We start from the raw sequence: 13,114 nt of genomic DNA on the forward strand, positions 1-13,114 counted from the left end.
TTTAAGACGAGCTGGTATTGTTGCCATGACAAAGACTGTATTAACCCACTTCCTCCAGGGCTTGACCCATCTCGAGACAAATGCAGGCGTCCGTCAGATGGTTTTTTAAGCCTTTCCAACATACACAGAAACTACGGTTTTGCGGTCCCTCGTAATATCGTCTGATCTTTTGAAGCCCTTATGGATGGATTGTTTGTGTGTGTGTGTGTGTGTGTGTGTGTGTGTGTGTGTGGTCAGAACAGAAGCTTCTTAGATCTTCCAGCCGGTCATAAAATAAAGTGCTTCCAAAACAGGTCAAAGGTCACCAGTAATTTCGTCGCACATCATCTACCTCCCGCATGTGTCGGGATTGTGCAGGTACTGTTTATGAGTACAACTGTGAGACTTACATGTGAGAAAGAGTACGTGTACATCTAACACAGCATGAGTGAGACTTCTTGTGCACGAGTACTTGTGCATGATTACAGGTGCGAGTACTTGTGCATGAGTACAGGTGCGAGTACTTGTGCATGAGTACAGGTGCGAGTACTTGTGCATTAGTACAGGTATTAGTAATTGTGCAAGCGTACAGGTGCGAGTACTTCTTCATGCGTACAGGTGCGAGTATTTGTGCATGAGTACATGACCGAGTACGAGCACTCGTGCAAGAATAACTGTACAACACAGAAACTTTTAACCTGGTAATAGGGAAGCGATCCTATCATGTCTCCTCAACGCTTTGCATCGTGATGCTCACACTCTATAATACTTTACGTTATTATGACAAAAGTTGTCGAGACTTCAGAATGCATCACAGGAATGATAGAATCCTTCATCATGACTTTGTTCACCATCAGAGTTCGCTCTGCAGCACGGACGAGGAGGCTCTTGCAAGTGGAATATAAAAGTTTTCGTTTCCAGTTTCACAGTTGCATAATATAATTCTAATATTTGCATATCTGTCGTTTGCATATCTGTCGTTTTTCCTTTCTTCCTATTCGTATAATCTATGAACCTGGATGATTCTACTGGCATATATTACAAAGTATCTGATGCTGCTGAAGGACTTCTAATTCGACTTCATTAAGCGTATATGAAATCTACGGTCTTAGGCGTGACGGTGTGGTAAACACTGTGGTGGTGGTGAGGAGGAGGGCACTTATAGGGTTACATTTGTTGCCCTACTCCATAAAATCATTCGGTCAAGTACATACATGGGCGAGGTAAGTTCCGAGGAAAACGTACTCATAAGTTCCATTACCTTAAGTCTGGTGTGTGTGTGTGTGTGTGTGTGTGTGTGTGTGTGTGTGTGTGTGTGTGTGTGTGTTGGGTGGTACTGTATTCCAACGGAAGGGAGAAGGACTTAGTCACCCAGCCCAGGGAAGGGACGCATGCATTGGCCTGCACCAGCAGCAAGTCATTACATTGTTCAGGACGCCAGGCACAGTTCCTGGTCGTGTTCTGCTGGAGCAGCTCTGAGATCACTTGCGGTCGACAGTGATACCACAGGAGACACACACGCAAGAAGCAGAGGGAAGTGATACGCGATTTTCACGTTTTCTTTGATGCCTTTCGACAGAAGGTATAAATGAAGTCTACCTACATTCGAAGAAAACGTTCTAGTCACATGCACATAGCATTACGTCTCCAGCAAGCTACACAACGCCATGGAATAACACATGATACCACTTCGATGCGGGAGAAGCATCAAGTAATTTGCGAGGACACATGAGATCCCTTGAGCTTCTCCAGAACTACACGCCATCGAACTAGAAGTTCCAAGTCTTGGTATGGACTATCTGGGTCCTAGATCTGTGGTGGTTGACAGTTATCTATATGGACGATCCACTTCAAGTCTCACAAGTAAACTCTATGATTATATACTAAAGACACAGGGATCTTTGTGGGGGTCATAAAGACACTAATGCCATCTTTTGTCCTGGAGAAGTGAGGTGAGGCCTCGAAGATAGCAAGTCTTCTGACAGTATGAACTAAATCCATGAATTAGGAGTCTTGTTTAAGGTCACTGGTCAGTGGCCCGTCGTGCAGCGCAGCCTGCGGACCTTCCCTGCCTGTCATACATTGTCACAGTGAGGGTCCGCGGGAGAGGCAGGTACGCCTGCAAAGTTAACAGGCACAGGGAGCGTCTGGATCGGACCTGGTGGAGAAGAGGTTCTTTAGGCAGAGTCTCAAGGGTCTTGTTTGTAAGACAGTGATACTGTCTGACTTCTTCTGGATAACCAAAAATGACTTTTCAGTTGAGAACATCAAAACACTCCTCACATCATGAGTTTTTGGTATGTGTTCAGTGTCTTCAACGGAGAGTTGCATCGTGAGCATGACGGGTCTTATGATACACGTAAACGGTGTTTGAATGTTAGAGTTTGATGTCCAGATCTCAGACTAGAAATCGTAACCCGTGCATGACTGGGGAGTGTAGTTTCAGACGAGTGTGTCTGATGGGGTTTAAGACTGGAGTGGAAGGGTAGTTGTTCAGTGCTTGTCGGGTCATTTAAGAGTTTGTGTGTTTTGTCAGGTGTTACCGAACTCCCCCTGCTTGTAGTTACACTGTGAGAGAAAAAGTCACCCTCGGCGAGGCTACATAATAGCCAGTTAACTTAACGTAGAAGGGGAGATGTCAAGGAACCTGTGGCTCCTAAGGAGTCGATCACTTCACTACCTCAGTTGCAGCACAGCCACGATACAGCAGGAGACCCATAGAAGGGATCCTCGGTTATATATGACATGACACTAACATGTTCTGCTACTGCTGTGTTTACTGGGGAGTGCAGGTTGCTGAAATGTGAGGCAGGGAAGTACAGGCTGTTGAAAAGTTAGGCAGAGGTCAGCTTCTTTATTTCTACCCTGGAGGTTGGTGTTTAGTTATGAAGTAGATCAGAAGTAAAGGGTCTAATGCTGTTGCAAAGAACCGACTGCGAAGCATATTGAGATGGGTTTGTATTGGGGAGATTTTTGTCTCATTATACGGGTGTTGCACGTCGCGTGACGGCTGGTGATTGCTGTGGGTGCACAATGTCTTTACAGCTCGCAGCTTTTTGTACATTTGGTTCTGACACCTAACTGAGGTGCTCAAGATTCTTGAGTCAATGGTTGTAACGATGCTGACGGGATTAACGATCCAGTTAGCTGATATGCCTCAAGTCCAAATTAATCATCCGACCATTACTCATCAAAAGCCAGACACGCAGAGACGGTGTGTATGGTCTTAAAATCATCTTGAACACCAAAAGTTGGTCAGGTTTTTTCGTCTGATTATGATATGACGTTAGCCGTAATGAGCCAAGATATCGACGGGTATAGAGCCAAATAGCCAAATGATCAACCATTACTCATCAGGAGGCCATACGTATAGTGAGAGCTGATGGTCTCTCCATAGATACTATACACTGATGGTCCTCCCTCAAGCCACACACTGAAGGTCCCTTCATCAGACTACACACTGATGGTCCTTCCTCAGACCACACACTGAAGGTCCCTCCACCAGACTACACACTGATGGTCCTTCTTCGGACTACACACTAATGGTCCCCTTCATCAGACCATACACTTATGGTCCTTCCTCAGACCACACACTGAACATATGAAGATGTACGATTTATTCAATTGGCAGGTTATAACTTGACAAGGAGGGCCATAATGTCCATGGCAGTCGATAGGACTTACGCCTAAACAACCAACCACTCATACTCTAACACTGACTGTGTACACACGTCCACACATCGTACAGGAAAACAAACTGACATATTTTCGCCAAAAAAATGGGGCAAAGTTCCCGACATTTTGCAATACAATTGTTACTGCTTGTATTTTTGTGAACATCAGAGGTTAGATCTATTTAGAGAGGCGATATGAGTCTCCCGCAGAAGGTTGAACCTGCCAGAAGTTTAGAGGAAATAATTGGGAAGCTCTTCAGATGTAGATGTGCTCTGGTATTCAACAAAATATGCGTGAAAGAGAACATGTGTTTTAGATATCTGGGAGTGGATTTAGCGGCGGATGGAACCATGGAAGCGGAGGTGAGTCACAGGGTGGGGGAGAGGGCGTAAGTTCTGGGAGCGTTGAAGAATGTGTGGAAGGCGAGAACATTATCTCGGAAAGCAAAAATTGGTATGTTTGAAGAAATAGTGGGCTATAGATAGAGTTGTGCGGAGGAGGGTGGATGTGTTGGAGATGAGTTGTTTGAGGACAATATGTGGTGTGAGGTGGTTTGATCCAGTAAGTAATGAAAGGGTAAGAGAGATGTGTGGTAATAAAAAGAGTGTGGTTTGAGAGAGCAGAAGAGGGTGTTTTGAAATGGTTTAGTCACATGGAGAGAATGAGTGAGGAGAGATTGACAAAGAGGATATATTTGTCAGAGGTAGAGGGAACGAAAAGTGGGAGACCAAATTGGAGGTGGAAGGATGGAGTGAAAAAAATTTTGAGCGATCGGGGCCTGAATATGCAGGAGGGTGAAAGGTGTGCAAGGAATAGAGTGAACTGGAACGATGTGGTATACCGGGGTCGACGTGCTGTCAGTGGAGTGAACCAGGGCATGTGAAGCGTCTGGGGTAAACCATGGAAAGTTTTGTGGGGCCTGGATGAGGAAAGGGAGCTGTGGTTTCGGTGCATTACACATGACAGCTAGAGACTGAGTGTGAACGAATGTGGCCTTTGTTTTCTCTTCCTCGCGCTACCTCGCGCGCATGCGGGGAAGGGGGTTGTTATTTCATGTGTGGCGAGGAGGCGATGGGAATGAATAAAGGCAGACAGTATGAATTATACACATGTGTACATGTGTATGTGTCTGTGTAGGTATATATATGTATATATTGAAATGTATAGGCATGTATATGTGCGTGTGTGGACGTGTATGTATGTACATGTGTAGGTGGGTGGGTTGGGCCATTCTTTCGTCTGTTTCCTTGCACTACCTCGCTAACGCGGGAGACAGCGACAAAGTATGATATATATATATATATATATATATATATATATATATATATATATATATATATATATATATATATCTGTGTGTGTGTGTGTGTGTGTATTCTTTATTTTTCTACATAAGGACGGTAATGGGTGTCTAGGGGTTTATTTTACCCGTCCAGCGGACTGTTACGCCAACTATATATATATATATATATATATATATATATATATATATATATATATATATATATATATATACTTCTTTGCAGCTTCCCGCGTTAAAGATATAGCGCCAGGAACAGAGGGAAGAAATGATCGCTTCCTCTCCTAACCATTCCCGAGGTGTCACGTGTGATGCACCAAAACCACGGTCCTCCCGTGTATCAGATCCTCGTAAGGCAGACAATTCAGACACCACAAACCCACTGCATGATCTAACCTGATTCCTCACTTTTTCTTCACACAGGGTATTTTCTGTCTTCCCATGCCTCCCATTTCTTCTAAAAGCTTAAGAAATGAGAAGAATATTTTCCTCCCACAAATTCCCTCACCAATAGTGAGGTTAGCCCAGTCACTCCTGCGCTGGTAGGATCTTCCTCTGGACAGAAAACAATAAGTTTCCTTCGTAATTTTTTTCCCCTCTTATTCCGTTTTCTGTTTGCACGTATTATTACTACTTCCTTGTCTCCCGGAGACCCAACACTTGACCTACGATTCCCTGAAGTACATCAAACACTGTATTCAGCCGCTTCTATTACGAGGGAAAAAAATTAGTCAAATCTCTCACTGAAAATGGTCGATAAGCAATTCACAACAGAGAGGCAGGTTGTAAAGGAGGGCTTATGTAAGTAGACAGAGAGGTGATTATAAGATTCTAAGTCATCGTACTTACCTGAAGAAGGAACCAAGACACGCCAGACCAGCGTTACACCCAATGTGACACGTGCACTGAGCGGCAGAGTACAAACACTAGTTATGTACGACGAAATGTACCCGCAAGGGATCGTGTGTGTGTGTGTGTGTGTGTGTATCTTCCTCGCCACTACGACACGCAGCTAGCCTGGCCAGAAGAGCCGCCTGTACTGTGGTCCCAGTCAGGGATGCGCCTGAAGGTCTGCTGGCCGCTTGGCGTAATATATTAATGGTGACCTTAACGTCAGGCGGCGAGGCACTCAGTCCAGACCCCTGGCGGGAGTGCAGGAGGGAACAGCCCACATCCTGTCCTCTCACTGCTCCTCTTCCGCACTCGTCCCGTGTGCCCGACAGCCACTGTAGAGTTATTAATGTAGGTGGTGACCTACTGGTGCCTCAGACCTCTGAGCCAAATTTCACAATGTAACTTTAGTTCAAAATAAAAAAAAAAATCAAACTGCAGGTGAACGTGTTAATACGTCCCCCCACGAAAGATGAGTAAACATAACAACATGCCAAGTTCAGCAGTTCACAAAGGAGTTCGAAAGGCAAACGAATCACCGGGTCCTTTCGATGCTGTTGCTGATAGCGGATGATATCAGAAACTAACAGATTTGCGTGGTGAGAGTAAAAAAGGCAGACAGATAATAAGCCAGGGAGAAAAATCTCTTTAAATGTAATCGCAGGTAGGTACTGTCTTATCTCTCCCTCTCTCTAATTCCAACAACCAAAAGCGTCTCATAAAGTCTCTACAAACGTCAGCGTATCATTCATTCCCGCCGGCCGTGTACCGCAGAAACCCGCGTCTAAAATCTCCCGGAGCTGGAGGGCGTCTTACTGGCCTTCCTCCGACGCATTTAGTACCTCCTGCCCCAGTGTGCAACACCACCTTGCACGCCTGGAGGATCAAGGAACGACTCGTGATCCCCCAGGCTTGAGCCTTCTGCCCCAGTGTGCACCACCACCTGGCACGCCTGGAGGATCAAGGAACGGCTTGTGATCCCCCAGGGCTGAGCCTTCTGCCCCAGTGTGCACCACCACCTGGCACGCCTGGAGGATCAAGGAACGACTCGTGATCCCCCAGGGCTGAGCCTTCTGCCCCAGTGTGCACCACCTGACACCTCTGGAGGGTCAGGAACAGCTAGTGTTCTCTGGCCAGCATCAATAAGAAACTATGAGAAAGTGTGATAAAACAGCGTGTATCTCACCTGCTGAGGCCAGGATCCCAGCTCGACGCACACCTGCCGGGAAGAAAGACAAATTAGCCATAAACCAGACGACTCCTACCACAGTCAACAGTTATACAAATGGGAGTCAAGACCACAATATTCTGAAATAATCCTGGTATTTCTTTGTATTTAGATGTGAACCAAACAGGTCTCTGACACGTTAGATGAAGTGCAATAAACCATGCACTAAAATGCAGTTGGGTAAATCTTCGTTGTTGATGAAAGAACTGGACAAATACATCTTCCACACGTAAACAGACAGTTCAAATGTGTTATTTCTTGAATATCTTTTTCCTTCCCTTGGGAAAGAATTTATTTAGAAGCGGCAAATATGGCCTCACCTGCTGTACAAGACGGCTTTGTTTCCCGTTTATTTCCCTTTATGCACACACACACACACACACACACACACACACACACACACACACACTAACACACACTAACAATCTATTTACCTAGATATCGCGCCTCACATCACATAGCCGCGCCCTAATGCGGTACAAGTCTGTGGATTGCTGAGCGCACAAGGCCAGTAGCTGTAAGAGCCACGGGACCAGCTATACGTATTACCAGCTGAGGCTTTTAATCTTCGCATATAAATAACCACGGCAGGAGAATAGGCTCGCCCAATAGCCAGTGTTGCGCCCTAACCACGACAGTAGACTAGGCTCGCCCAGTAGCCAAAGCGTCGCGTCCTCACATATGAGGCGGATCCTAGCGTCTCTAGCTTCCTCATCACACAGACTTACTGAAAATGATTAAGGTTTATCATCAATCAGTTATCTGGTATTTAAACATTTTCCGGTCAGCGGGTGACGAGGAACACATTGTTTGTGTTGTATATCATCATTAGGAACGTTGTTCTGTTTAAAAGCTGGCAGTAAATTAGAGACCTAGCAAGCAAGCCATGAACAATTTACATAATTTATGTGTGTGTGTGTGTGTGTGTGTGTGTGTGTGTGTGTGTGTGTGTGTGTGTGTATAGCCTGAATTGAAGGGGGGGGGGGGTGCAATCAGGAGGCCCACGGTGCGATACGCAGGTGATGTATGATCGATGGCACTGGTATATACACACGTCATCCTAGATAGTCTATTAACATATTAACGCTAATGTCCTGTTGCTGAGATGCGTCCACCTCCACCACTGTGCTTAAGAAATCCCAAGAGATTTAGTCAGAGTGCAGGAAGAATGTCATTAAGTACATTATTTTTTTCTGTATTGGTGGACAAGCTTATGTCTGCACCACTATGTTTACTATTATCTTTCCTCATGATTGCACTTGTGTGTGTGTGTGTGTGTGTGTGTGTGTTATCAACATTTGTGTGTTAGGGGGAGAGGTTTTTAAACTCGTGTCGCCTCGTCTCTTAACTGCGTACATATTTCATATGTTACCGTTAGGTATACACAAAGATATACACACTCCAATATACGCTAAGTACGCATTCACAGACCAGCTTCAAAGGGAAGGATGAACAGCTGTGTTGGCTGTGAGCCGGCGGCCATGTCCGGGACTCTATCTCAGCCCCGTTGAATAGCAAGGCTAACCACTACACAACGAAGGCTTCATTGCACATGCTACTTTATTCTCTTAATTATTGTTATAATGTTAACTTCCATCAAATGGTCATTTCTCACACTGGAAAATTATTAGCCAGACTAAAGAGTAGATTATCATCTTTAGGCTAACTGGAATTAAAAGAATCCAATGAAATATATCTTAATTATATAATCCAATTATTTCCCAGGTATCAAATATTTGATAAGATATACTGATATATGCATACACATTCATATATATACCATTTTTTTGTTTGGATCTAAATGACTTCATCTGTGATGTCAGTTAAATTACAGTGCGGTCTGATATACATTCAATATACTGAAATTATATATCATTTTTCTTGTACGATGTTCGAGTTACAAGGATTAATGAGGCTTATGATAAGGCTTCATCAGACCTCCCCAGGCCATAATTATACACATGTCTTATCAATAGTATTTTTGCAGCGACGTTGTATTATTCTCCGGTGATATAGACGCGACCAAAGTGTAGTTTATAATATGTCTGCGTCAGTCAACTGCCTCGAAAGCTTTGGAGATAAAGTAATGAGATTTAATGGGGAAAATGACGTAGTTTGTTGGTCAGAAGAGGCTTATATATGCTGATGTGGTATGTTAAGACCAGTCCACGATGCTCAGTGATATGATCTGTGCCGGTGTCCCAGGCCAGTTTATTGTGCAACCCCATGCTCATCCTGTGAGCGGTAGCGCAAAAGGTTTACAGGGGTCACAAAGGGTCCTTCTCAGACCCCAGTGGGTTGCTCATATACCACCCAGCCACGCACCAGGCACTCCCGCTTTCTGACCACTTTAAACACACACACACACACACACACACACACACACACACACGAAAAAATCAAGTCGAAATATTATAGGTGATTTCGAGCAAATAAAAACATTATCATTTGTCAATGCATCTGTGTTTGTTACTTGGAAAGATATGTGACAAATCCATATATATATATATATATATATATATATATATATATATATATATATATATATATATATATATATATATCTTTTTCTTTCAAACTATTCGCCATTTCCCGCATTAGCGAGGTAGCGTTAAGAACAGAGGACTGGGCCTTTGAGGGAATACCCTCACCTGGCCCAATTCTCTGTTCCTTCTTTTGGAAAAAAAAAAAATATATATATATATATATATATATATTCCTATGTGTGTGTGTGTGTGTGTGTGTGTGTGTGTGTGTGTGTGTGTGTGATAAAAACAATATATTCATGCGACATCTAGTGTCTGCCCTTGAGAATCTGAAGTCACCTGTTATCTTAAGCGAAGAATCATATTACAAACTCATATTTTAAGAAGTATACCAAATTTTCAATAAACTTCAATCACAATATCTCTTTCGAAATCTATTCTAATTCTTCTTATTCCAGTGGAATATACAAAAACATGTACGTCTGGCAGCGGTATATCCCCAGGACTCTGAACGAATCTCGTACATCATAATTGACACCGAATATTAACTAGGAAGGCTTTATTGCCGAGATAATGAATAAGTCTTTATAGATACAACACAACTTTGGTCCTCTGAAAAGCTAGATGCAAGACATTAATTATTCACCCATTAGGTACACGAGACAAGACAAACTATTATTGCAGTTTCATGACGAAAAAAGACACATCGGTAACTCCGTATTTCGTGTAAGACCCATACAGATCCTTAGAGGTGGCGTGACTTCTGGAAATGTTTGAACGTTTCAGAAGCAGCGGCTGACACACGTAAGTTACGACGAGGAAGAAAGGAAACTAACGAGTCATTCTGAATAATTAGGACAGTAAATTTGTTAAGTGTGAGAGGAAGGAGATTTGACTTACCAGTACTTACAGGATTTTTGCCAATGTTACTGCGTAGCGCTCACCGCAGAACAAAAACCAGTTACGAAGACTGAGTCTTGTTAACTGCGGGATGTAAAGTGTTGTTTGCGAGATTGAAGGGACTATGCCAGCAGCCTACGTGTTGATAAGGCAGAAAAAAGACAACTTGGGCCAGAGGACTGAAATTTGACAGCCAATGAAGTTCAGGCTGTGTGTGAAGCCGTCGCTGATCCTCCCGTGACCTAGGCAGGTAGTACCGCTAACATACCTCCCTGTTCGGTGGGCTGCCACGAGAGTAAACAGAGAGAGGAAAGAGTGTGAACCACACACATGATATACGTATCTGGGATGGCCAACTGGACCTAGTTTAAGCATGAGAAATGGTCGGGCGAGGGGCAGGAAGAATCTTAAACTAAGAATTCTGATAAACATTGTCAGAAAACTTAAGGAAAATATATCGGGAGCTAATGGAAGAAAATGAAACAAATGCGGCGCCTTAATAAGGAATATACGAAGGCAGAGAAAAGGCAGTATTAAATGGAACCCAGAGCTCTGACGGGGATTAAAACCTGCCCCAGGAGCGAGCATGGGGGAGACAAAAGAAGGATATGTAACGCGAGAGACTACACAGGCGACTACGTGTCACGAAGCCTTTGGATCTAAGCGAACATAAAGAACCAGAGAGCACGGTAGGGACAAAACCCGTGAGGGCTGTTTTCAGTCCGGTGTATGATATCCAGGCGGCATTCGCACTGGGAAAGAGACTTGTTTATATACTACCGAGAAGATGTTGGACGTTCAGTGAAAAAAATGTCGGGTCTGACGAGCGAGACCCAAGACAACCCAGCGAGATAAGAGTGTCGAGATATACGAGACCAGGACTCCCACACCACTGGCGCAAGATGAACAAAATCATCAGAACGATGGGACACGAGGTCGAAAAGTAGTATATATAGAGATAAAAAGACTAGTTGTAACTAGTGAGGAGACACAGTACTGAGACCCATGGGAGAAATCTACCCAAATGTTATTGGAATCTTAAGATCTTGAAGGATACAAGGGAGAGGAAAGAGGAGGAAGGGAGGTTGGCCCTTCACTTGACGGTATGACATGAGCCGAGTACACAGCCAGTGGACGAAAGGAACATTCAAGATAACCAAGATATCTTACGATGATAAAGACGTAACGAAACGATATCCCATAACAGGTTGGGGACGATGCCCTACAGGAGGTAAGGAGCGAGTGCCGGCTACTTTGAAAGTTTCTTCTTGATGTACGAGTAAGTCATCACATGAGCCAGCACGGGCCAGCCTATGGTCGGCTCCGCATGAGTTCGGATCCGGGGCGCGACAGTCGGCCCATAGCCAACCCACAGGTTGGTCGATAAATGAGTACCTGGCTTAGGCTGTGTGTGTGTGTGTGTGTGTGTGTGTGTGTGTGTGTGTACACACAGGAGTAAAGACATGGTACTAATGAGACGGGCCAATACAGGTGTAAATTCTTCCTTCGTAAAACAAAAATAGTAATCACACACACACACACACACACACACACACAAGTGGAGGCCCACGGGAGCCGTGTTGTCTGGCCGGAAGGATCAATATGATGGTGCAGGTTTTGCCTCACATTCTTGGCATCATGCGCTTTGGCGCTCTCCTCGTCTTTAACCCTGAGTTACGCACAAGACCTCGGAGCATCTGAGAGTCGTACAGTCAGCCAAACGCGATCTTTTCTGAGACACAGAGGCGAGGATGTCCCGGGTGAGGAGGGACAGCCTCCACCTCAGGGATGCCACCACTACTGAGGGTGGCATGACGGAGGGCTCATGGTGGACGCTGATCTCTGGTTCCTGACGCAAGGAACCAACAGAGGAGCCTCCCTCGTGGGCTCAACTCCAACCACGGTGGACCTCTATAGCGTCACTTACCACCACAGTGGACGTCTACAACTCCACCTACCACCACAGTGGATACCCCCACAGTGGACGCCTACATCTCCACTTACCACCACAGTGGACGTCTACAGCTCCATCTACCACCACAGTGGAGACCCCCACAGTGGACGCCTACATCTCCACTTACCACCACAGTGGACGTCTACAGCTCCATCTACCACCACAGTGGAAACCCCCATAGTGGACGCCTACATCTCCACTTACCACCACAGTGGAGAGTCTACAACTCCACCTACCACCACAGTGGACGTCCACAACTCCACCTACCACCACAGTGGAGTCTACAACTCCACCTTCCACCCCAGTGGAACGTCCACAGCGAGACACATCGACACCTTCTTAAAACATAGGGAAAAAAAAATATTGAAGTTGACTGTGACATTTTTCATATCAACTGTGACAAGAATAACTGCAGAGGCTTAAACCGAATATACTGATTTTTCTGCTATTTTACTCTGCCTAAATTACCTCCATTAGAATCTGCAGAATTTACTACCAACTGCCGCTCGACAGGACTACGTGCCCCCCATGGCAAAGAACAGCAGCTTCAAATATCTTACACGCTCAGACACCAGGGAGATCCACACGTTCGTCAACCAACAAGCAGTATTGTCTTCATACACATTTTGTATTTCTTTGCCTCTGAGTCAAGTGGCGAGTTTACATAAACACCACTGCACTCCCCCGAGCCAATATTTATC

General features: G+C 44.7%; 1 protein-coding gene across 3 annotated transcripts in view; it reads right to left on the minus strand.

The window, feature by feature from the left end:
• The window catches only part of Vang (Strabismus domain-containing protein Vang), a 679,794-nt gene that overhangs the window by 350,399 nt on the left and 316,281 nt on the right, over positions 1-13,114 (minus strand). For 2 of the 3 annotated variants that reach the window (XM_071659775.1, XM_071659774.1), the window contains exon 4: positions 7,032-7,064. The gene's annotated coding sequence lies outside the window, so the exon portion shown is untranslated. Of the gene's footprint in view, positions 1-5,803; positions 5,950-7,031; positions 7,065-13,114 lie in introns of those variants that run through there. The other variant, XM_071659777.1, reaches the window with a different exon arrangement.

The sequence above is a fragment of the Panulirus ornatus genome, chromosome 68 (genome assembly GCF_036320965.1).
Source record: "Panulirus ornatus isolate Po-2019 chromosome 68, ASM3632096v1, whole genome shotgun sequence".
Taxonomy (NCBI): domain Eukaryota; kingdom Metazoa; phylum Arthropoda; class Malacostraca; order Decapoda; family Palinuridae; genus Panulirus; species Panulirus ornatus.